General features: G+C 52.7%; 2 long non-coding RNA genes across 17 annotated transcripts in view; both read right to left on the bottom strand.

Annotated features, from left to right (window-relative positions):
* Positions 1–3,019: 3,019 nt before the first annotated feature.
* Positions 3,020–7,795, bottom strand: LOC132593443 (uncharacterized). 6 transcript variants are annotated; one of them, XR_009558946.1, is made up of 7 exons: positions 7,374–7,795; positions 6,951–7,087; positions 6,564–6,721; positions 6,122–6,224; positions 5,156–5,234; positions 4,369–4,690; positions 3,020–4,149 (listed from the first exon to the last, which is right to left on the bottom strand). It is a non-coding gene; the product is annotated as an uncharacterized lncRNA (long non-coding RNA). The 6 variants fall into 6 exon arrangements; XR_009558947.1 differs by having other exon boundaries at positions 4,369–4,513; XR_009558948.1 differs by having other exon boundaries at positions 6,564–6,718.
* Positions 7,796–7,879: 84 nt separating this feature from the next.
* Positions 7,880–25,181, bottom strand: part of LOC115850087 (uncharacterized) — a 38,262-nt gene continuing 20,960 nt past the window's right edge. For 3 of the 11 annotated variants that reach the window (XR_009558958.1, XR_009558952.1, XR_009558961.1), the window contains 6 exons: positions 24,864–25,035; positions 23,173–23,335; positions 21,394–21,549; positions 21,081–21,218; positions 17,955–18,799; positions 16,468–17,051 (listed from right to left, as the gene is read on the bottom strand). This is a non-coding gene — a long non-coding RNA (uncharacterized lncRNA). Of the gene's footprint in view, positions 13,455–14,209; positions 14,343–16,467; positions 17,055–17,954; positions 18,800–20,552; positions 20,930–21,080; positions 21,219–21,393; positions 21,550–23,172; positions 23,336–24,863; positions 25,036–25,181 lie in introns of those variants that run through there. The other 8 variants (XR_009558955.1, XR_009558954.1, XR_009558956.1 and 5 more) reach the window with 8 other exon arrangements.

The raw sequence follows: 25,181 nt of genomic DNA, 5'->3' as shown, positions 1-25,181 counted from the left end.
ACGGACCAGTGGGGTGACCCCTCGGGCAAGTCAGTTTACTTCTCAGTGACTCCATGTTCATTGTCTAAACTGGAGATCGTGACAGTAGCCTCTCTCCTGGAGTCCACGTGGAATTAAATGAGTTTGGTACCTAAAAGGCTTACAACAGGGGTGGCATATAGTATGCATCCTGGATATATTTGTGATTATTATTACTATCCATTCACCAAATAGTGACTGAACCCTGTTCAGGCTGCAATTGTGAATGAGGCAGGCGTGGTCCCCTTCCTCATGAAGGTGACATTTTATTGGGGTGACAGATATGACAATGACAGGTAATCATCGTACTATGGAAACCGTGGGTAATCATCACTTCAATCTATTACACCTGTAACCTGCCTTCACTAATCAAGGTCTTTTTTTATCTTTATTGGAGTATAATTGCTTTACAATGGTGTGTTAGTTTCTGCTTTATAACAAAGTGAATCAGTTATACATATACACATGTTCCCATATCTCTTCCCTCTTGTGTCCCCCTCCCTCCCACCCTCCCTATCCCACCCATCTAGGTGGTCACAGAGCACCAAGCTGATCTCCCTGTGCTATGGGGAGGGATAGTGATAAAATATGACTGTGTGATTTAGGAATATATCCTTTCCTGCAACTTGATGCCTTTTTCTTCTACAGTTGCCAAATTGAGCACCTAGTAGGTGTCAGCCACTGTTCTAGGTGGTTGGGACACATCTGTAAATTCATTTATTTATTTAATTTATTTTGGCTGCATCGGGTTTTTTTTTTTAACAACTGTATTGGAGTATAATCGCTTTACAATGGTGTGTTAGTTTCTGCTTTATAACAAAGTGAATCAGTTACACATATACACATGTTCCCATATCTCTTCCCGCTTGCGTCACCCTCCCTCCCGCCCTCCCTATCCCACCCCTCTAGGTGGTCACAGAGCACCGAGCTGATCTCCCTGTGCTATGCGGCTGCTTCCCACTAGCTGTCTACCTTACATTTGGTAGTGTATATATGTCCATGCCTCTCTCTCGCTTTGTCACAGGTCATTTTAACTGTTGCTACAACAGACTGGCATGTCCTCCAAGCAGCGCGTAGCCTAAACAATAAGATGTTTGCCTGAGTTGTTTTCCAGGGACTTGGAGTCAGCTGTGTCTAGTTCCAGCTGAGCTGGTTAAGACTGCATAGGACCACCCACCCTCCAACTGGGCATGCGTGAGTGTCTGCTCGTGACCTTTTGACTTCAGAGGGCTGAAAACTCCACCCTCAGATCGTGCTACATGCCTCATTTTGAACACGTGTCCCATGAAGAGCTCTGTAGTTTAGTTACGCCTGCGCAGAACTACGATGAACGCACCTTTTTCTTATTTACGCTCGCCACGCTCCGCACGCCTAGGACCGCCCAGCTTCGTTATCCCATAAATACCCTGAGCCCCGGGCCTTTGGGGGGGTGGATTTGAGACGCGTTTTTATCGTTTGTTTGCTCGGCTGCCTTATGAGTAAACCCTGACTTTGCTGCAAATCCCGGCGTCTCAGCACTTTGACTTGCTGGGCGTTGTGCAGATGAACCTGGTTTGGTAACACTATGAAGAGGATAAAATGCGGTGGTGTGATGCACAGTGAAGAGGAGACCTCTGCAGACGAGGTAGTCGTAGAAGGCCTCATGGCGGAGGTGTCTTTTCAGCTGAGACCCAAAAGATGAGTAGGAGCTTGAGGTGCCAAGAACCAGGGAAGGAGCATCGGGGCGCGGGGGGACAAACGCAGCAAAAGCCACAAGTGAGGGCCTGAGTGTTCAGGAAAGAGCAAGGCCTGTGTGGACCGCGTGGAGGAAGCTTAGAGAGGCAGGGAGCGACCAGAGTGAAGAATTTCAACGTACATGTCTGGGGAGCCATGGAAGGGATCTGCAGCAGAGAGCTAGGGTGTGATTTACTCCCTTCCAACATCCCTCTGGCTGGTGAGAAAGGCCACAAGTAGAAGGGGGGAAACCAGGGGGGCAGTCAAGATGCAAGCGTGGCTGGTGCCGGGGACAGGCAGGGAAATGGAGCAAAGTGGTCCCATGTGATGTACCTTCCAGAGGCATCTCCAAGGAAAGAGGGGGTGAGGGAGACCAAGGGTGCTGGCCTGAGCTCCTGGCACGTGATGCTTGATTGAGTGAGGATACCTGGGGAGGAGAAGGACCCGCTCTCAAAAGGGCAGCAGCGTGATAGTTTTTCATTACCCCGTTCCCAGGGAAATGCTCCCAGACAGCCCAGAGTCCCGACACATGTGTGCAGGGAGGGCGGGATGTACCCCTTGTGTCTGGGTAGTGATTAGGAAGGCGTGCGGGGTGACTGCAGCAGATTTACCCAAAAGGAGCGAGCGTCTCTCTCCCCACAGTAATTAGAGCCCCCAGCGCAGTCTACCCACCGGGGGCCTGGGAGCTTGGCTCTGTGGGGACTTGCAGTTCCTGCAGCCTAACCTGGCTGTCCAGGGCCAGGCTTTTCTCTACAAGGTGCCCCCCAGCTGTCTCAGGACTAGCCTCCCCAAGTGTGAGGCTTGTTGACTGATTATTTGGAAAAACTGGAAAGTTAACAGGGGATGAAACAGACACTCCATCACCCTTTCTATTTCAAATCTCAGTTGGTCTTGGTCAGAGTGTCTCAATGGGGACATTATTAGCACTTTGTACGTGGTGATACATTAAGGGACTGTCCCAGGCACTGAAGGACTTTGATCTTTACCCCGAACATTGTAACAACTGAAAACACCCCACTCATTTCCAATCACTGGGTTTGCATGCAAATCTTAACCCTTAAAATGTCTTAGAACCCTGGGGAAAGACAACGGGGGGCTGCCCTACCCCCATGGTACCATTTGACAAGCGTGCCAAACCGGTTAGTTCCGAGCTTGGGTACCTACAAATATTCCATTACTGATGGCCACATCTCCAAAGAAAGTGGATGCCACTTACTGAGCATTCAACCCTGGAAAAACAGTTGTGACAAAATGTGAGAATAGAAAAAGGGACCCAGACATCAAGCCATCCAGGCAGTGGGCATTTATGAAACACTGAACTAGGAACAGTGTGTGGCGTCAGGGCCCAAGGAAGAAGAAAGACACCATCCCGTAGTGCAAGGAGCTCACAGTAGGTCCAGGAGATAAACAGAATTATGACTGGTGCAAAATCAATGAGAGCGCCTCCTTATGCAAGATGAGGTTTTAAACTGCAGGTACTAACGGATCCGTTTTTGAGTTGTTCATTTTATCACATCTTGAAGAGTATTTTTATGTTGGAATAGAATGAGATGGGATGGGATGAATTGGAATACAGTGGAATGGAATGGAACAGAATAGAATAGAAAATACCAGAGTCTATCCCAGTTGGCAAAACTAAGTAGCGTGTTCTTAATATTCGGATTACGTAAAGATGTACATTGTCTTGTGATATAAAATGTATTTCTAATGTTCGGTCACGTTCAAAAAAGTTAGTTTGAACCGCATCGTGTATATAATTGGTGTCCTGAATGGGACTGTAGAACAGAAAAAGGACTTCAGGGAAAACTAGTGAAATCAGAAAAAAGTGCAGAGTTTAGTCAACAGTACTGTAGCAGCCTTGGCGACAGAGGAAACTGCCTTTGCAGCATGGACTAGAAACGGGCATGAAGACATGTCATGGACTAGAAACATGAGAATTCCGGAATAATTTGCACGTGTAGCGCAGCTACACACACTGCAGAGTCCTGGTGTCCGTCAGTTTGAATGCTTCCCCAACACACCTGGGAGCAGTCAGGACAGGACCTTTCTTCCAGTTGCAAAGATGAAGAAAAAGGAGACTTCATCCAAGACACTCTCCAGAGGACACGGTGCTAAAGGCCAGAGCCCCAGACCCGGGACCTGCACGCCCATCTGTCTCCAGGCGCCTCTGCAGTTAAAGCCACAGGCTGGTAGAATTTTAGGAAAGCAACTCCGCCGCCAAGACCTCATGGGCACAAACTCCCCACAGTCCCCTCCTGGGAGAAAAGCTTCCTCCTGTGACCGTGACGCTTTTCTTCAACGCCACCGACTGTCAGCTCCTAAGGACGCCACCTGGTTTGAGCTCAGGACGTGACAAGGGAAGCAAATCTCCCAGGTTTTTATTCCACCACAGCCCGTGGCTCATCATGACTCCTCAGACTAAAAGAGCCAAAAAAAAAAAAAGAAAGAAATGTCAGGATTTTTTCCAGAGGAGAAAAGCCACACGAAATGGGGTAAAGAGTGAGTCATGCCCCTCCCCCATTTATGTTCCATCGCCCCCAGTACAGGTGTGTGTGGAGGGGTCCTGTCCACGCACCACCTCCCTGCTCAGTGTCCCTCTGAGGGGCGCAGGGCCGTGGTCTTAGGTTTGGAGCTTACACATGAAGTGGGATCTGGGGTCTGAGCTGAGTCTTGGGCACAGACGGCTTCGTTCTTGCTGGAGGGTCAATGATGACCTGTGTCATGTGTGCCCAGGACGTGTGTCCACGTGGCAGTGCAGCCGGGGGGGCAGGGCACACGTCCTCTGTCAAGTGAGCAGGTTGGGGGTGACCTTGGGGATTTCTCCGCGTGCATGTCATCCATCCCACAGGCGCTGGGGAGCCCATGCTCTGTGCCGGGCACCGTGCCAGGCCCTGGGGATGCAGCCCAGACCTTGCCCTCGTGACGGGAGACACACAGTGAGCAAGAAATCAAGGCAACCCTGCAGACGATTCCAGAGAGTGAGACATGTACTGGGAAGAACTTTAACCAGGCTGAAGTGATGGAGTGGCGGGCGGGGGTGGACCTGAATAGGGACTCAGGGAATGAGGAGGGGACATTGGCCCTGAGTCCTGGAGGAGAAGGAGCAGATCGTGGGAGGGGCCAGGGGCGGGGCTCCCGGCAGAGGCAGTCACAGCAACCCGCCCTTCCCAGCGGGCCCTGCAGGACCCTGAGAGAAACAGGCTCTACCGTCCCCTGCACAGAAGTCCCTGCGCTTGCAGCCTGGGGGTCATTAGGAGCCCCTGTAATGAGTGATTAAGGGCATGGACTCTGGTGCCAGGCTACCTGGGTTCAAATCACACCTCTGCCACTTACTAGCTGGGTGAAATCTCTCTGTGCCTGTTTCCTAATCTGTAGAAAATATAGAGATTTTTATATAGATAAAAGAGAAAATAATAGCACCCACCTCACGGGGCTGCTGTCAGCATGATGGGTTAGCACACTTCGCACAGTGCCTGACCCCGTGTGTGTGTTGTCCACCGTTACTGTTAGGGTGGAAAAGTCCAGCATGTTGCGTGGGATTCCAAAAAAGCAATGGCAATAGACCGTGATGTCCAATTTGACATGTAAAGGGTGTACATGAAACAAGCAGTTGGCACCAGAACATGTTTTCCTAGAACCTGTCCTACATTTTTAGATAGACAAGGAATTTAACAGCATCCCAGCAACTCTTAAAGAAAAATTACCCCTGTGCTTGCCTTTCCCTTATTCTCCCTGTTTAACCTGCACTCTGCCACCCCCCCCACCCACCCCTAGGGGGTCCTGAAACTGCAGATTACACATGTACGGGGGTGGGATGTCACCGGATCTTCAGACAGTGAGACACAGCGAGAGTAAGCAGGATCGGGGCAGAGAGCTCCGCCCCCTGTTGTCTGACCTCCCTCAGTCGTGTCCTGCGCACCCGACCCCACTTTGTGCCCATGTGAGGCCTCAGACGGGCGCCCCTCGGGATGGGGAAGGCCCGGGACACTGCCTGTGGCCCCTTCCGGGGGCCACAGGCCTGGGGGTCAGGGGACTCCCCGCAGAGGCTGGGGGAGGGGCACGGCCCACAGGATGAGCCCATCTCCAGCGTGGAAGCCACGTGGAAATACAGGCCCAGCATTGCCCGACCTTCCGGCCGCCGGGGCAACCCCGGGAAAGTGGAAGTGACTGTCCACTCCGGGAGTGTGAGCTGCGTCAGGCCCTGTCAGGTCCCTGTAACCCCGAGCCCCGCCCCACCTTCCCTGCAGAGAGCCCTCCTCGGCCACCCAGGGGGAGCGAAACAGGCGCCGCCCCAAGCAGCACCAGCTCGGTGGGCGGCGCCCCCTGAACGTGACAAGGTCTCGGGGGAAGAGCCCTCCTCTCACACCAGCCAGCCCAGCGCCACACACACCTTGATGCTCACGACTTTCCAGAAGGATTTTCTCTCAGGGAGTCAGAGGTCACACTGTGGACCCAAACCAGCAGCAGATGTGTCGAGTGTGTCCCTCCTGGTGCTTTTTGAAAAATGTGAAGCCGATGTCAACACGTGAAAAACCTGAGATTTCACTTGAGCATCTGATGCTTTGATTCTCTTCAGGTGTCAGGACACGGCGCCACCCTGCGCCCAAGTCCTCCCCTGGTAGCTTGCGGTGGCACCGAGGCCGGGGCAGCAGCCCCTTTAGACAGGCTCGTGCTCCGCAGTTTGCCACCGATTCCACCCCTCCCCCGATCGTCCCCACATGGAGACCGAGGATCTGCCACCCAAACCCCTGTGCCGCATTGTCCACAGGCCGCTTGCTGGGTCCCTCCCCGGGTCCTTCCCCTACTACAGGGAAACGGTAACGAAACCACACCGCAGGGCTGGGGGACTGGCTGAGTCAGCGTCCGGAACCGGCTTGGACCGCGTCTGGCGGGCGGGAATCCCTCAGGAAGTGCGGGCTGGTGGCTGGTCTAGCCCTCTTCACTCCTTTGTTACCTGCCGGGCCCGTGGGGACACTGGCTTTCAGACCTGCTGCAGACGGAGGAACCAGACCTGGCCGTTTCTCTCCAGCTTTCTCCATCTCCACCGCTTTCCCCCACCCCACCTCCCACCTCGCCCACCTCGTCCCACACCCAGAGGGTGGGGGACGCAGAGCCTGGAGTCCCGCCACGTGAGTCCTGGGTGTTCCGTTGTCCTGACCCCCAGCGTCACTGCCAACCCGTCTGATGGGCATGTTCCTATTTTCTCCCACATCTCCTACCTGGATGTTAATCCCTCTGTCCACCAGCGACTTCAGCACCGCATGGGAGATTTGATCAGGTTTGCAAGGGTGTTCTTTCTTCTTATAGCCCATGTTCTGTCAGTGACACACTTCAGAATTCACTAGATGTAATATATCTTTGGGATTAATATACTGTGTTAAGTACCTTGAATGCAATCAACAACTATAATCCAATTACTACTGACTGTTTTTAATGCTATTTTGCCCCCAGCCCCTCATCTCAACTGTGCGCCAGACTCACTCCCACACACACACACACACACACACACACACACGCACGCAGAGCACATGCCAATTTTGTGCCCCGCCGCCTCGCCTAACAGTGAGAGCACTGAATAGGGAACAGCTGATCTGCGTGAAGTAACGTGAGAGCTCCTGTAGTCCTGGAGCTTTTAAACTTACAAACAGGTATCAGCCAGGTTGCCATGGAGAGCAGTGGACCGATGCCAGGGCTCACCCTCCGGACTCGTGGCCTCCTCTGATCAGCAGGGTCACGTGGGCTCTGCGAGGAGGCAGAGGCATGGCCTGGCATTTTAATGACACTGACTTGCTGTCTGAGCGGCGAGTGTGTAGGGGTGAGACAGGGCACGTGTGTGTGTGATTGTGCATGTGTGTAAGTTCGCACGCACAGCCCCACACATACGGGATGAAAACTGAATGGCCCCAAGGATCTGCTGGACACCTTTCATGTTCTAATAGAGACCGTGAGGCCTGAGGGGTCACTGGATGGACAATTCGAGTTTCTGAGTCAGGGCGGCTGCTGACTCAGCACCGAGGAATCTGCTCCTCTGGCCCCATCAAGACCCCCCTCGCTCCCTCCTCTCTCTCACGGGCACCCATCCCCCCTTTTCTCCTTCCTCTCCCCCCTCCATTCACTGTCCTTGCCTCCCCCCCACCATTTTCCCTCACCGCGGCCTTCTTTGTCCTGCAATCCCCTCCCCCGCCCCGTTATGATGATGGGAGGGGAACCGCATCCTTGCCGCCTGCCATAGCAAACCCTCGACACCGGTTTGTACCCATTTTTTGGTCTTGCAAATCCACCCCAACTCAGGGAAAATACTTACATACGTACATACACGCATCACATGCACAGAACGTAAACACAGACCACAAGAAAGCCCTCCATCCTCTGTCTCTGTTTTGGTTTCTCCAGAAGCCGACCCCGAGGCAAGGCTTCAAGTCCAAGGCTTTCCTCTGGGGGCTGATCACAAACATTACCGCTCGGGCGTGTGGGGCAGGGAGACCAGACGGGAAGGAGGCGATGAGCATTCTGCCTGTTCCTCTGGCAACCAGCCGAGGGGTGTCTGCAGCCCGTGGAGTCCAGCCCCAGAGCGCAGTCAGAAGATGGGCCTGAGGTTCTTGGGAAGGGGCGTGTGCCCACCTCCAGCAAGTTACGTCCGTGAGAAACCAGAGGCCCGTCCCGCTGGGGAGCGCGCAGCACAAACAGGCACCGCAGCCAAGAGAGCCGGGCGCGGCCCCAACTCCATCAGGCCTGGGCCCCCCGGGGCGTTCATTTCCAGCCCCTCCGGTCTCTGGGGCTCCCACACAGCCCAGCCTGGCAGCTGGGACCCTCAGGGGCGACGCAGGGGCGGCTGCAGGAAGCCAGGCAGGGGGCACGTGGTGGGCGGGTCCAGGGGACTCGGGGACTTTCGGAAAGAGGAGCCCCTCCTCCTGTCGTGCTGCTCTCTGGGGCTCACCCCTGCGCGGCAGACCTCCCCCCACCCCAGACATCCTCCCAACAGGTGAGTCCCTACTGTGCACCACGCTGGGCTCGAGCTGGGGTGCATCGGGAAACGGGCTCCCGTGCTGGGGGAGCCGGCGCTCCAGGGAGGCTCACAGAAGAGAAACAAGAGCCGGAAGTCACCGTGGTAACATCTGACCTGATGGGCGCTGGGAAGAGCAGAACGCGGGGACACGGGCTGCAGAGAAGTGACAACGGGGCAGAGCGGCTTAGCCAGGGCGGGAAGGAGCGGGGGCGGCCCGGGAATCATCGCTGCACCAGCCCTGGGAGACCCGTTCTCTCCCACCTTCATGCTCCCGGCCTTACAGTCTCCTCCCCGAAATCAACAGAGCGCAGACCTGCTGGGCCCCGGCGTGACTAAGTGTCACACTTACTCACACAAGTGTCACACTTTGTGTGCCACGAAGGCCATGAGACAGTCTGTCAACCATTTTTTAACGCAACCGCAGTAAGAAACACACGTCACACGGTGTTACACACACGCCTATTTCTGTGAAAACCAGGCAGAAGTTTCCCCAGACACCCCTTCAGTGCACACCACGCGCTCTGATATTTCCTCATCTATTCTATTCTGGTCTATTGCAGAGTTTAAGCGCAGGGCTCCGCCCTCTAAATGGATTTCAAGACCCACTCATGCATCACAACCTGCAATTTGATACACTCTGTACCAGGAAACATCCGGTGGTGGGTGTGTTGGACCAGATGCCCTTTGTCCCACAGTGAGGCTGGGGATGGGGGCAGGAGGAGGGCCGTGCCCACTAGAGCCTGAGAAGTCACCCCCTCCAGTGTTTGCCCAGCAGCCTGCAAGTCCGGGGGGCTGGGGTTGGGGGCACAGGCCGGACGGCAGGAACTTGGCCTGTGGCCGCTCAGCCCGGCATCCTCCCGAGCCCACCAGGAGCAGCCCCCCAGCATGGCTGTGGCGGACAGGCCCCCGAGGGAGGCCTGAGCTGGGCCCGCCCGCCCCTTCCCAAGAACCCCAGACCACCCCCCGGACCCGCACTGGGGACCAGGCTCCGAGGAGCTGGCAGGCAAGCCCTCGGCCCGGAGGACAGGCAGGAGCCGCCGCAACACCCTCACCCAGAGCTGCTCCTGCTGCTGCCACGGGGTCGCCGGCAGCTGACTTGGCCGCAGCCAGTGCCCTGGGTCCTACGTGCGTCACCTCGCTTCCTGCTCGCGACGGCCCTCAGAGGCAGATATGGTGGTCTCACTCCTGGCACTCTTGGTGGCAGCAGCACTGATAGGATCGCAAACAGCACCTGACGTTCCCGAGCACCTGCCAGGCCACCAGCACGGTGCCGAGGGCTCCATTTGATCCCCGCTAGTCTGGAGTCCTAACCACAGATAGCATCTGTGTGACCCCAGGTAAGTGACTTAACCTCTCTGTGCCTCTGTTTTCTCAGCTGTAAATGAGGCTGCCCCTAGGAATTAAAGATGCTTAACTAGGGCCTCGCACCAGCAGGCAGTCCATATAGGTTGATATTAGCCCCACTCAACAGCTGGAGAAACTGAGGCTCAGAGTCACTGGCCTGGTGGGAAGTGGGATTCGCTTCCCAGCCTGTCCAACGCTGAGCTCTTTGGCTTCCCTCCCTTATGGCCACCTTCAGAAGGACAGGGCAGAGGGCCATCACCCCCACACACAAAGGGGCTGAGCCTCTGAGGAGCCCACCACCTGGCCAAGATGCCCCCCCCCAGCTCCCAGGAGACCACCAATCGCTCCTGTGCGTCCGACGTTCCGGCCTCAAACCACATGCTGCCCACCGCGGGGGCATCTCCCCGTCCCGGGCCAGTTCTCTGCAGACGACATGTCTGCTGGGGGCAGGCCTGTCCTCCTTCCATCGTCCACGACATTCCCTCCTCTAGCTCCCCTCTGGACAGACGCTGTCCCTCTCATCTCCGTCATTTCCATGCAGGTGACGGTGACAGCCACACTGGCCATGCTTGTCACACAGCCTTTTGGTTTCTGAGACTAATTTACAGCCAGATTTCACCTGATTCCACTTACAAGGGAAGGTTTCCTTCCAGTCTCAACTGGGTGGTCTTGGGTTTGGAGGCCTGGGGCTGGGCTGCAGGCTTGGAGGATTAGGGGGGAGCCAATAACACAGCCCTCACCCCGGGAAGGGGCTAGCGGAGCTGTTCCACCCTGGCCACCTGGGGACAGCCAGCACTCTCGGCCACCACAGGCCTCCCGCCTGCTCTGGGTGTTCTGGGTCCCACAGCCTGGGTCCAGGTCCCACACTTCAGACTTTGCGTCATCCTCTCACCTCCCAGAGAAATCTCGATATTATTCCCGGGAAGACGTTCTCATTCCCTTTTGCGGCCCAGGAGGTGGCAGAGCCGACTGGGGAACAGTATGGGCTCTGGAGTCACCTCCCTGGTTCAAATCCAGCTCTGCCACTGCCTGCTGTGTGACCTTGGGTAAGTTGCTTAAACTCTCTCTGCCTCCGTTCCTCATCTGAAGCGCCTGTTGGTGTCAGGGCAGAGGAGAGCAATCCGTGCTTCCCAGCCTCAGACATTTAGGCTTTTATACTTTTTCCTCTTGCAGAAGTCCTTAGAGACCCACCTTTGCATATTTTTCTCATTATTTCATTGGGATAAATTCCTATAAATGGACTTTGGGGCCCGAAGTTGTGCATTTGCAGTTGCAGTTGCTACATATAGTGCCAAACTGCCCTCCGGAAAGACTGTACCAATGAGCCCACCCAAGAGGTGTGGTTCTATTTAATAAAACTTTCTCCACCCCACATTGCCTTTGATTAGGCTTACACATCTCTTCAAAATCCTTGTTTCCTAGATCATAATCTTAGAAGTTAATACATGTTCTTCTTTCGGGTTATTATTAACATAAGATTTATCAGACTGTGTGAGAGCCCAGCCAGAGCCTTAGGGAAGGAGGTGTTCCTTTCTGAGCTGCAGGTAATAAAAATTACTAAGCCACGGAGATTTGGAAACAAAAGTGACCAGGGAGGAGTAGAAAGAATTATCCTTGTTATGTTAAAAGCATGGTTGGAATTTTCACTCTGCGCCTGGCATGTAGTGTTTAGAACAGCGGCTCATACATGAGGTGGGCACCCAGTAATCCTTTCTGAATGGAAAGAGTTGTGGAAAGTGTGTTCCAGACAGAGGTAACAGCACATGCAAAGGCCCTGAGGCAGGAACGTGCTGGGCCCGTTTGGGGATAAGAAAAGAAGCCAGCGTGGACAATTCCTCCTATGACTATCCCAGGTCTAGCACTGCAAGTTCTGTGTCCAGAGAAATGCCTCAGCAAAGCAGGACAGTTGGTCACCGCAGGCCGGAGCAGTGTGAGCCAACTGGGATACTGTCTCCCAGCATCCACTGTCCCCTCCCAGTAACAGCCTGTTTTCTGGGCACACAGCCGGGCAGAATGAAGACTGCACTTCTCAGCCCCCTTTGCAGTCAGGGGTGGTCATGCGACTGGGCTGTGGCCAGTGGGAAAGAGAACTGTGTGCTCAGCTGCTGGGCCCCACCCTTAAAGGGAAGGCTTGTGCCCATCTGTCCCCTCTGCCCCTCCCTGCTGGCCAGACACTGGGATGTGATCCACCTTGTGGGAGAAGCCACACCCCAAGGGTGACAGAGCAGCAAGGTGGAAGGAGCCTGAGACCCTGAAAACTACAGAGAAGAATCACCCTACGGGCTTGGATTTCATGCAAAAAAGAAATAAACTGTCTTATTGAAGCCACTGTAATTTGAGGTCCCTGTCATGCTCACTGAGGCTCTAACCTACTTGGTAGAAAGGTGGGGTTGGAGAGTCAGGCAGGGGCCGGGAGGCCAAGGTGAGGGAAGAAACCAATGAGGAAGGATTCCAAGGCCCACCTGCTCCAGGTGAGAGTCCCAGTGGGTGCCCCTCCCACCGCTGAGTAATAGGATTTTCCCCACGTTCCCTTTAGGACGTTGCAAGACACACAGCCTAGTCTCTCGTGCTTATCTCCTGAGATGTCCTTTAAGATTACTTAGATACCCTTTCATTTTACCCACAGGGAAACTGAGGCCCGGACAGGAAATAGCCCGCCCTTGTCCTCAGGAAAGAGCCAGTTCCCTTGAATATCCTCCTGCGTCAAGTGGCCATAATTTGCTTCTACATCTACTGAGAATCAGACCAGCTGATTCTCATTCATTCGTTCATTTATTCATTCACACGTCCATCTGTGAAATACTTTTTGTAAAGCAAGATGGTCACAGGAGCCTTCATTGTAGGGAGGGGAAAGTCCTTCCTAATCAACGCCTTCTGCACCCAACGAGGTATTTCTAACCCAAAGATGCAGGGGAGAAGGTAACGACATGGGGCCGCCCCTAGCCCGCCGCCCCCCACACCTGCCCCAGCCTCACCCCAGCGGCACCTCCACCTCCTCCCCGAGCCCTTGGGGTTCCTACCTTCACGGCCACCGCCGTCTCCAGCCTCTGGCCTCGCCTGTCCCCTCCCAGTGGTCAGAGGAGCCAGGCACCATGCGCCATGAATCCGAGAAGAGACCCGATCCCTGCCCTCCCGGAGCTTACCGGCCTGAGCGTGGGATCCTCCAGATCCGCCTCTCCACACACACAGGGCTCACCTGGGAGCAGCTCAGGGCTCACCTGGGTGGAGCCGGCGGGGGGCTGGGGGGGCCTGACCCCGACCTCTCACCTGGGAGCAGCTCATGTAAAGCGCTCGTAGCTCACCCCGGGCTGCTGGTTCCAGCCTCCAAGACACCCCGAGGCCTCCTTGGCTGCTTGGTAATCAGACCAGGTACCTGTAAGGAGACGTGACTCTCATTTTCACTTAACTGGAAAATCCACATCATCAAAGAGGCGTAGATGCTCAGTGGCCCTCCCTTCCCTCGCCAGTGACCATTAACCTTTAAAAAGATGCTTCCTGAGCCGTTTGCTGAGCCTCGTTCTCTGTGCCAGGTGTAATGAGGCCCATACGTGGGCCAGACTCGGGAGGGGGTGAACGTGAGAAATGCCACAAACGAGAGACCCGGGCAGAGCGGGCCTCGGAGTGGGTGTGTCAGCCGCCACGCCGGAGCCCAGCCCCGGGGCTCTGGGACAGCTAAAGCCAAGTCTCGTTCAAGAAGTGAGTTCTACTGAGACAACGGTGGCAGAAATTAAGAAGCCAGATGCTGTCACTCCTCTGATCTAAACCCTCTGCTTTCCCCTGACTCAGCGTAGAAGCCAAGTCCTTACACCCACCTTGGGGCCTTTCTGACTCGGCCCCTCCTCACCGCTCTGACTCCCCTTCCCCTCGACCCCTTCCTCTCTCCTGTCTGGTTATACTGACCGCCTTGCTGAGCCTGGAGGTCCAGCTCCACGCCCACCCCAGGGCCTTTGCACGAAACCTCCTCCCCCAGGTAGTCTTAGGGCTGCTCCCTCTCTGTCGCTTTCTCAGGGGGCCTCCCTCACCCCACTTTAAACATAACACCCCTACTGCATCCTCCACACTCAGGGTCCCCCTCCCTGCTTCACTTCTCGCCAAAGCACGGACCAGCACTGACACCATCCCTTTTACCAGTTGACGTCGGCGTTCGTCCCGCTGTGTTAGGACGTACGGATCCTGTAGGGAGGGATCTTTCCGTCTTGTTCACGGCTTTGTTCCCAGTGCTCAGAACAGGTCAGACACGCAGCGGACACTTCATAAACATCTGTGGAATGAGTGAGTGAATGCATGAATGAATGAAGAAAATCATACCTGAAGGACAAACCCCTGAGACCTGGAAGAACTTGTTGATTAAAGGGGTGAAGTTCCAGAGTCCACGTCCCTCCATTTGCTGAAGGGAGAGATTAAGAAATACAGTTATCCAGTGGGACGGCCTCGTGCCCGGGGCCTGAGTTGGCAGCAAACTGGCCGTCACGGTGACGCCCTCCGTGCACAGGGGCAGAGACACGGGCGGAACAGCAGGGCCAGCTGCGCGGCGGCTGCTGCCCCAGAGCCACGTGCTGCCGATTTAGAGGCTGCGGCATCTTGCTCCCGCTCCGCTCTGCCTGAGCCCTCCCCGCCCAGACCTCCCCAGGCAGCTCCTCTCCATCGTCTGGGGCTCAGCTCACATCCAGCTCCGCAGAGAGCCCGCTCCCCACCTCGGGATCCGGCGTGACGCCCCCTCCCCCAATCACGCGCCGTGGTTTCGATTCCTCAACGCGCTCATCGCTCCCTGACTTTCTCTGGTTCACTCCTTCATGCACTTGCTTGTTCTCGCTGAACCCCCATGAGGACATCAGCTCCGTTTGGAGAGGGACCTTCCTGCCTCGCTCACTGCTGAACAACCCCCAGCCCCGTTCAGGGTCCAACACACAGTAGGTGTTCAATAAACATTTGTGAAATGAATGGCTGGAGGAAACAAGTGTACATACACTTTGAGGATTTATAAAGTGACATGGAAATTACCAATTCTTTGAGGGCCTGCAAGTAGCATTTACCGTCATCCCGGGGGGTTAGTTAGATGTGGCCTGATGTGAAGATAGCCGTGAAGACGGAAGGGTGGCCCAATTAGCTTCCCACACCCCCTCGGGCTTTTCTGTACTTCAGTAAAAATGTTACCTTTCCTCCTTTTGAATCTGTCTTCATCGAAGCCCCAGTAACGATGGAATACAGCAATTACTTGCTTTTTCTTGTTTCCCCTTTAGGACACAACATGATTGTGTTACTGTTGGTTCAGTGGCTGAACGCCCTCCTCTGTCTCGGGAGGACCACGGTGTAGCATTCAGGGGGTTGGGCCACCCAGGAGTGACCAGGACTCTAGTGCCGCTTCTGCTCCTGCTACCTGCCCAGGCCACGTCACGCCTGGGCCTCAGGGCTGCTGCTGCCGCCTATGGGATGAGAACTGTGATGAAATGACCCCTGAGGTCCCACCAGCTTTGACCTGCTTTACTCAATGGTTCCCTGACAAGGTTGTAGAGGGTAGAATCTGGCTGGGGACCAGCTCCTGGAGTGGGCGTTGGTGCAATGGCCCTGTTCCCTCCTATGGATAAGGGCCCGTCCATCCTCCTCGGAGGATCTAATTCACCCCGATTCCTACCTGTCTGCCCGTCTCCTCCTGCGGCCCAGACCCCAAGGACGCCCTGGCTCCTCCGAGGCCCGGTTCTCTGCTTCCCCGTTTCCTTCTAGTCAGTTCCTCTTGTCCTGGCCTCAGAATCCAACCTGCAACCTCAGATCCCGAGTGACTCAACCACCACCTTTCACCAGGACAGGTTCCCGAGTCTTCAGGTCCCCAAGGGGCCTTCCTGGCACATCTCGGATGACGGAGCACCTCCAAGGAACCCCAGGACCTCAACACCCTCATCAAGAGCTTCAGGAGGGACCCCCGTTGGGAGACCACCATGGGGACCTTGGGGACCGTGGGACAGGCCGGGCGGGGCCCCCACTCAGGCCTCCGTGTGTTGACTCAGGTCGTGGCTTCTGTTCCCCTGCCTCGACTCTCCCTCCAGCAGACCAGCCCCCGCTCTCCCGCCCACGCCCTGTGTCACCTGTTGTGACCTGCGGGCTGGCCAGGCTGTCCTCACGACCCCCACAAGGAGCAGGAGGTTGTGGGAAGGGGAGGGCGGTGACGCCTGTGAACGTGGGCGTGAACGAGGTCAGGAGCTTGAAGTCCTCTGGGGCTAAAACTGCTCCGGGAATAATGCTGCCTCGTAATATTTAAGTAGACATTTATCAGATGTGTTTCCATGGGGCCCCACCTTCAGGAGGGATTGGATCCCATCACTGTGGGTGTCACTTCACACGTCAGCTGCATCGAACGATCAGACACACTCTGCTGCCCTCCCCTCCCAGCCCCAGTCCCCCGACCAGGTGTCCCCCAGGGCCCGGCCGCGCGGCTTCTGCTGGGGCCCAGCGCAGAGCTTGGTGCGGTTGGTGCGGTTCCATGAGACCCGGGAACCGGGCCGTGCTGGGATCCGTGGTGACCAAGTCCCTCGTGAATTAAATCATTTAACAGATGAAATGGAAAAGGCCTCCTCGCTTTCCTTTTGAATGAGCCGTGAAATAGGCTCCGGGACTGGCCTCCAGGGCGAAGCAGTCGGTAAGGCCTGGCACCCAGAGGGACTGATGAGGTGTCAGAAGACGGGGCGCCAGGAGGACACGGCGCTAGGGAGCACCTGTCACAGTGCACAGTAGTGGAGCCTGTGTCCACAGGAGCCCCGACCTCGAGAGGCTGGAACGGGCGAGAGGGGTGTCTCCGGGGTGCCCACTGGCCACATGCTGACGGGCGTCCCCACTCTGGGCGACCAAGCACCAGAGCTGAAATCCTTGGCCTCCCATCAGGGAGCGGGTTTGGATTCTGGTCAGAGAAGCTCCTGTCCACACTCTGGGTCACTGACGCAATTCTTCTCCAAGTGCTGGAGTTCCTCGTCAGAGGGAGCTGCTGGGGCACAAATGACACTCAGTCAGGCAGCGACTTGGTTTCCTCATTGGTTCGAAGGCGGTTCCATCCAACCCTGAGAAGGTGGAACCCAGGACTAGCGGGTCCCAGCAATGAATTCTCCGTAAATTAAAGAACAACAAAGCACAGTAAATTGGACTTGCACAAATGCTTTTCAACACGTACTACTCTGTGCCTGTGAGGACACAGCCACATGGACACAGAATGCCCACCAGCGGGGGCTCTCAGTCCCAGTGTCTCCAAAAACAATTTGGTGGCCATATCAAGAGCTTTTTAAAAAGCACTAACTCCAGATGCACTCATTGTACACATAAGACTTTATTTTAAGGAACAATTCATAAATGTGAACAGAAGTTACTCAGTAAGATGTTTTACTGCAACGTAAATTTTAACAGCAAAAGGAAACAACACAAGCGTCCAACAAAATAAGAATGGAGAAGATTGCATAAATTGTCTAGATAAGGGAATGTTGAAGGATAATAGTATAATATGTTTATAAGAAGTTTTTAATAGCATAGAAAATGCTCATGGTATCACATGAAGTGAAAAAAAAGCAGGTTATAAAACTATGAAATGGTACAGATGAACCAGTTTGCAAGGCAGAAATAGAGACACAGATGTAGAGAACAAATGTATGGACACCAAGAGTGGAAAGGGGGGGAGATGAATTGGGAGATTGGGATTAACATATATACACTAATATGTATAACATAGATAACTAATGAGAATGTGCTGTATAGCCCAGGGAACTCTACTTCACTTTGCTGTACAGTAGAAACTAATACAACATTGGAAAACAGCTATACCCCAATTTTAAAAAAGAAAGAAAAAAGAAATAAAATAGTTTGGTTAAAATAAAATAGATAACCAACAAGGACCTACCGTATAGCACACGGAACTCTGCTCAATATTCTGTAATAACCTAAATGGGAAAATAAGTTGAAAAAGAATAGATACATGTATATGTATAACTGAATCACTTTGCTGTACACCAAAAACTAACACAATGCTGTTAATCAACTACACTACAATATAAAATAAAAATTAAAAAAAAAAACTATGTTAAGCTCTTGTCACATATACACTCATATTCAGAGAAAAAACTTGAGTAAGAGATAAGTCAAGATGGCAGCAGTGGTGACATATGAGTGGTACAATCATGTTGGTTTTCATTTTCTCCTTTAGAGTAATTTTCCAAATTTTCTAGAATGAACAAGTCTTTTAAAATCAGAAGGAAAAAAAGTTATTTAAAGTTGCCAACAGCCACCAGGTAAAAAGCACAATATTCTTAGCAGTTTCTGCAAAATATAAGACCTTTCATAAAATATACAGGTCTTTTAATAATTGATATTTCATTTTCAATTAAAATTCTATCAAAGCTTATAAAATGATTTGAGGAAAGGAATGTTCAAAGCATTCATTAACATTCTCTATTTGTGTTTGAGAAAGAAACCCAGCAGTTGAATTCCTTTGGAAAGTGTAAAAATTGGTGGTTTGGTTTTAAATCAATATCTCTAACATATTCATGCCACTTGGTAAATTTTCTGCTCTCTGTCAGCTTTAGAATGCATAACTGTCATGAATTTGAGAAGTAAATCTATCATTTTGAACAGCCTTTAGAAAATAGGGTTGAGGGACTTCCCTGGCAGTCCAGTGGTTAAGATGCCATGCTTCCAAAGCAACGGGTGTGGGTTCGAACCCTGGTCGGGGAACTAAGATCCCACATGCTGTGTGACCAAAAAAAAAAGGAAAGACAGAAAGAAAAGAAAAAAAATAGGGTTGAATACTTTTTACATGATTTTCTCACACAGTTATAAAACAATCTCATTTGTCTCTGCAAATACAAATACCTTCTTAACATTTAAACTATGAATTTACTGAGTCCCAGAATACGCAGTATCCCTGAATGTTACTCTCTTCCCTAAAATCCTTTAATACTTTCCCATTGCCCTAGCACATCCCAACTCTCCACCAACTTACTACGCCCAGGGTGGTCTGGCCCCACCTTCTCCTCTCTGCTGCCAGGCTGCTGCCCACTAGCCTTATCACAGTTCCTCAAACAGAACAGACTCAACCCAACTCAGAAGCTTTGCACTTGCTGTGCTCTGCAGAGATCCCCATTCAGAAATCTTAGCTTATCCAATAAGACAAGAAAATGAAATAACAGGTATGCAAATTGGAAAGAAGAAATAAAACTGTCCTTGTTTGCAAACGACATGATAGTCTGTTTAAATAATCTGAAAGAGTCAACCCACAGCTCCAAGCTGTGGTCAGTGTCATGCTGACTGGTCAGCCCCACTGTGTGACAAAGACAGGGGTGTGGGCAGACATGTTATGGCCACTCTCAGGGGTAGGGGTGGGATTGGCCCAGAGAGAGTGTCTGAGCTGCCCTGGAAGCCTGACGGGAGACTCATGGCACCTTCAGCATCATTATACTCAGACCCCAGACAGACCCCTGACAGCTTGGGCACAGGGTCCCCAGGTCCCTGCTGGGGGACACACCTGTGTCCACGCTGGTTGATATAGAGCTGCTGTCTCCATCCCCAAGTCACCCACACTGACATCCCAAGATGCAGCAGCTAAGGGGGCATCGCCAGCCCAGCGGGGAAGTAGAGGGGAGGGAATCAAATTATTTTTGAAACTTCTCACATTATTGAGGGTTAGACAGACCCACTGCTTAGGAAACTGTTGCTCAAAACCACTGATAATTCGATAGGCTTCTGAAAGAGAAATTCTTCTGGAGTTCTTCCCACAAAAGTAAAATTAATGGTTTATGACAGGTGTTACAAATCAGTCCTTATCTCAAAGGGAAACAGACTTTCACTGTAAGAACCAGAGATCATCTTTCTCCTCTGAGCATTTTCCAAAGAGACCATTTATTAAAAAGTAATCTTGTAGATTCCACTGATAGGAGGGAAGGTTAATCCGTTCACCTGATTGGTGAGGGAGGTCTGTGTGTCGATGACCCACATGTCATCCCCAGGACTGGCACACACCTTAGGGCTCTGAGGTGACCAGGCTTTGAGGCACAAGCCCAGCCCTGGCATCCTTCTCCACACATTCACAGGGGTCACCTCCAACAGCCATGCTTGACCCAAACTCCTGCCCAGGGCTGACTGGATGAGGGCAGAGCTCCTGACCTGGTCAGGACCAATCAGAATCTGTTTGAGGTCACTGAACTAAGGAGACATACATTGGGTTACCATGGGACCACCATTTCCAGCCATGTCCTCAGAGGGACAGAAAGAAGAGTAATGAAGTGGATGACCAGAGAGGATGTGTGGCTCCAGGACAAGGGACAGACGGGCCACGTGGTATCCTGATGGCCTGCAAGGACTCGGTCCTGCCCTCCTGAGCCTGGGCCCCACCTCCTGCTTCCCTCTTCCTGCAGATGGCCTGTGTCCGGGCAATGCATCCCCTGCCTTAGGTCCAGCTGGTCTGACTGGATGTCTGCCCTGCTCCACCAGAAGTTACCTCAACAAGTCCCCTTGTTTTCTCCCATGGAGACAAGATCTCAGAGTTTCAGTGGAGGGTTGCTGGTAAGAGGTGGCACCGGAGGGTTACCGTTTCTTCTGGCAGCAGGAGGGTGGGTGGCGAGAGTGTTCTCACCCGGATGGCCAGACGGGCCGGGGGCAGTCAAGGCTCTTGGCTGGGAGCCGTAGTGACCCACGTGGGTGACGTGAGCACAGTGGGCTTTCCCTGCGGGATCTTGAGCCCCACAGACTAGAAGAGACGCAGAGGACCAGGCGGAAACCACAGGACTCCGTGGGGCTAAGAAGGACCATCTCGCACCAGAACGGGCTGATCAGGACGCTGCCTGGGAAAGTGACCTCCTCCGATCCCTCTTCTTTCCGTCACTTGCTCAAAACAGAGTTCAGGAAAGAGCGTGTAGGGGCCAGACTTAGACCAGCGCCCACCCCTCAGGAAAGCCGGGTGGAGAGGGAGGACCTCGACCCTTAGCTTTCGTGATAGGACGTGTCACCAGGGGCTATCCCGCACCCCTCTTACCTGGGGGAGGAGTGATTCCCAAAAGGACGATTGGAGCTTCAGCGAGGGGATCCAATTGTGGGCAGCCAGAAATGATCCCTGTGCCACTTGGGACAGGACCACGGTGAGCCTTGGGTGCCGGGCTCATGTGAGCTTCCCCTATAGGGGCACCGGGGGGCAGGGGACACATGGTGTTTATGGAAAAGGCAGCTCTCGGGACTCTTGACTCCAACTGAAATGCTACAATGTACTCGTGGGGTTATTTCTTTTTACAATGAATATTTATCACTTTCATAGTAAAAACGATTTTTCATTTAGAAAATTAAAAAGCTACCGTCTCGGGGCTTTCCTGGGGGCGCAGTCGTTGAGAGTACGCCTGCCGATGCAGGGGACGCGGGTTCGTGCCCCGGTCCGGGAAGATCCCACATGCCGCGGAGCGGCTGGGTCTGTGAGCCATGGCTGCTGAGCCTGCGCGTCCGAAGCCTGTGCTCTGCAACGGGAGAGGCCACAGCAGTGAGAGGCCCGCGTACCGCAAAAAAATAATAACAATACTAACAACAATTTAACGCTGTGCGTCCTCATTCCTACTGTGAAGCAGCAGCCTGGGCTCAGTGGAAGAGCTGGGGTGTGCTTAAGAGAAGTATCAACGGCAGCAGCTATGAAAGTCTCTCCCCAAGGTGAGTGAGGAGGCTGGGAGAGGGGGCGACAGGGAGGGGAGAAAGGAGGGGAAAGATCACCCTGTCCCCCATCCACCTGTCCGCACCACCTCCACACAGGGAGGCAAGATACAGAGGAGGGTTAGCAGCTGCAGTTCAACAAAGACCTGAGGTCCTGCCTCCACACTGCCTTTTTCAAGGCAATGATAAACGGAAGACATTCTGGTCATTTTCCCCCACAAGGTCTAACATCAAGAACCATGTCCTTATTCGTTCCCAGCCAAGGTTGTTTGGTAACTGCATTAGTTTGTTCATTTATTCATTTCATAGATATTTATTGAAGGTCTACTATGTGCTAGAAATCCTGCAAGTGCTTGAGATGCAGCAATAAAACATACAATTCAAACATCTGCCCTTAAAAGCATATTGTCAAGTAGAAAGAAAGTGGCAAACGACGACACAAAATGTAAGGGATGTGTATCAGATACGTGTTACGTGTCGTCTCAGGTATTTTCAGCCCTACCGTCTCCCACTGTAGAAACTGGCTTATTGAAGGTCCACAGGTGTCCTATCACCTCCTATTCACCCCATCAGTGAGGGAGAGATCCCCCACCCTAAACTGGTGAAATAGCTAAACACACAACACCGGACACTGGACAGAGGAGCCTGACAGCAGTTTATTAGTCACATATACTCAAAGCCCAGGAGGCAGGACACTCCACGTCAAGCAGAGCCACGTGGGGGCTGCACCTGGGAACAGAGTGAACAAGCAGGGGCTGTGGGACGCAGGCTTTATAGTAACAAGAGGGTGAGGTTGTCCCTGGTTCCCATGGGAGGATGTTATTGAGTTATGTGAATAATTCCATGGGCCAGCAGGGAAGTGAAACCACAGGTGGTGGCAGGGGCTGAGACCTGAACACCTGCCCTTGGCTCAAGGAATTTCAATGATGCTTCCACATTTCCACTAAACATTGGCATGTCCCTGTGGTTCTTCCACAAGAAGAAAGGATGGAGAAACTATGGCAGAATCAACAAGCTGCGCCTGGATGACTATGATGCTTCCAGTAAAAGTCTTTTTAACCTGAATTATCTGGGGCATCTACCCTGCTTTCCCTTTCTCAGTCTATGCTGCTTTCGTGAATCCTTGGACATAAATCCACATTTGCATCTAAGCCTTCTGTTTGTTTTCTTCTGCCCGTTGGAAGGAAGGCAAAGTAGGGGACATTTAATAACCTGCTTCCGCTCTCTGGTTCCATGATATTAATCTGACCACACAGGATCCTTAATGCTTCACCATCACAAAGACTCAGTTTCATACATGAATGAATCGATGTCAAATGGGAGGGGGGCACGTGCCATGTTTTCCTGACACCTCTTAAATGCGTTCTTATTTCATATTGATACAGATCAGGGGCCGTGGGTCATGCTGACAAGCTCGTGAACTACCTGCTACTCACCAACAATACGAGGTCCTGTTTTCCTGATGGAGCAGTTGATGTTGATTGCAGAGGATGTCCGTGAACTTGAAATTGTTTTGATTGTTGTTTACCCGCCAGGGACCTTGAGCTTGAGACCTTCCTACTCCACACAGAGGTGCAGATGACACACATGGTGGGAGTACTGTCGAGAGACATAAATTAGAGCAACTAGAGTGAGATGGAGAAAGAGAAGGATGCGTTTCTAATTGGGGCATCATTACAGGGCTTCTGAGAAGCTAAGAGAGATACAGCATCAACATCGAAACCCCAGAAGTGGCAGGCAGAAGTGACCACATCTACAGCCAGAGGCCATGAACATAACTGACAGGCTTTATGACCCTGAGGGGGAGGCAAAATCACTCTGACGTGACAATATGCTAAAGTGGGCGTTTCATTGTTTTCCAGAAGCTGTAATTTTCAGATGATGACTTCAGGGATCCTTTAAGGAGGATAACTGATTACCCGACAAAGAACTTGTAGCGTTTCCTCTTTACAGTGGAAGAGAGAAAAAGCAACAACTCAGCTCTTTCAAGCCGAAAAGGAGCATTTTTCAGAAATAACATTGCAAAGTTTATAACAATGGGAGCCGGAGGAAACACAAATACATCTCGCCTCTTGACAAATGAGATTTAATTAAGAGACTCTTCATGCTAGAAAACAAAGTCTTGCCTGTGCCACGAAGGGAAAAGCGACAGGCTGAGGGGGAGGGTGTCGCTGACAAACAGCCCTGCGTCGGCCCGTTAATTATTCATAAACGTCCTTGTGATGGAATTCCACTGCTTCACCTATTTTTAGTTAATTCTCTATTTTTTTACTCCAAATGCTACTTGTGTTAATTGATGAAATAGTTAATCCAGACCACAATAAGCACAGATGAAACAGAGAGGCTTGGGTTTATCCGCTCGAGGAATTTTAATAATTTTACACTTTGCAGGGATGTAAAGCATGGGCACTGAAGGTATTTGCACAGAGATGCACCTGTGTCTCCCTGCTCCCCACGCAGACCTGCAGTTTAGTGGGATCTAAACCTCCCGGCCAGCTGGTGCTCGCCAGCCGACACTCCCAAAGCTGGGGGCTTCCATTCTGACCCTTTCGCCGGTCCCCCCAACCATGGTCCCTGTGATTCCAGGTGGTCCTGAGGCTTCTCCTCAAAGCCCTGCGTCAGGCTCAGTCCCAGAACAAGATACATTGCTGACTGACTCTGAGATCCCTGCTGGCCACGCCAGAGCTCCTTTCTGCATATTTCCTGACCATCTCTCTGATTTTCTCCTGAGTTGTGACCAAGGTCCTAAAACTGAGGTCTGCCATCCCACCCAGGTTCTGAGCCATGAAGCTGGCTGTGGTGGGGAATGAGGTGGAAAAGAACAGCCCTAGACAAGGAGAACTTCCCGTTACAACTGGAAACATCCGAAGAGGCAAATCTGACCCCAGTCACACCCCTGTTTCAAACCTTCCAGAAGCTGCCCACAGCCCTTAGGATGGAGCCCAAACTCCCAGGCCCCTGCCCCTCACCAGTCCCACCTCCCACCACTCACCTCTGTGTTCACTGGGTCCCGGCCTTGGACATACCAGGCTCCCAGCACCTCGGGGCCTTTGCACATGCTGTTCCCTCCTACTGGAATGTTTCCCCACCCCCACCCCAATTCCTCACCTAGTTACCTGCAGCTCACCTGTCATGTCTCAGATGAAATGTCACCTCCTTGAGGGATTCTTCTGTGTCTGTCATTATCCCCGCATCCTGGCCCAGGGACCAGGTCAGTTCCCCCGAAGCTCCTCTCATGACACCACAGTGTGTTTCTTTCCCCGCAAAGACCACATGTAATGACATGAGGTCTTTATTAGCTGAGGACAATCCAAACAGATAAAAAGCCATTTGAGGCAAATCCAATTAAATTAGGTATCAAAGCTTCATAGCAAATGTTTTGTAATTTAACAAATATGTATCTGGGATTTACTTTCGGCCAAGCGCTATTCTCAGTAACCTACCC

This window comes from Globicephala melas, chromosome 15 (assembly GCF_963455315.2).
Source record: "Globicephala melas chromosome 15, mGloMel1.2, whole genome shotgun sequence".
Lineage (NCBI taxonomy): Eukaryota > Metazoa > Chordata > Mammalia > Artiodactyla > Delphinidae > Globicephala > Globicephala melas.
This window is presented reverse-complemented; position numbering and strand designations above follow the sequence as displayed.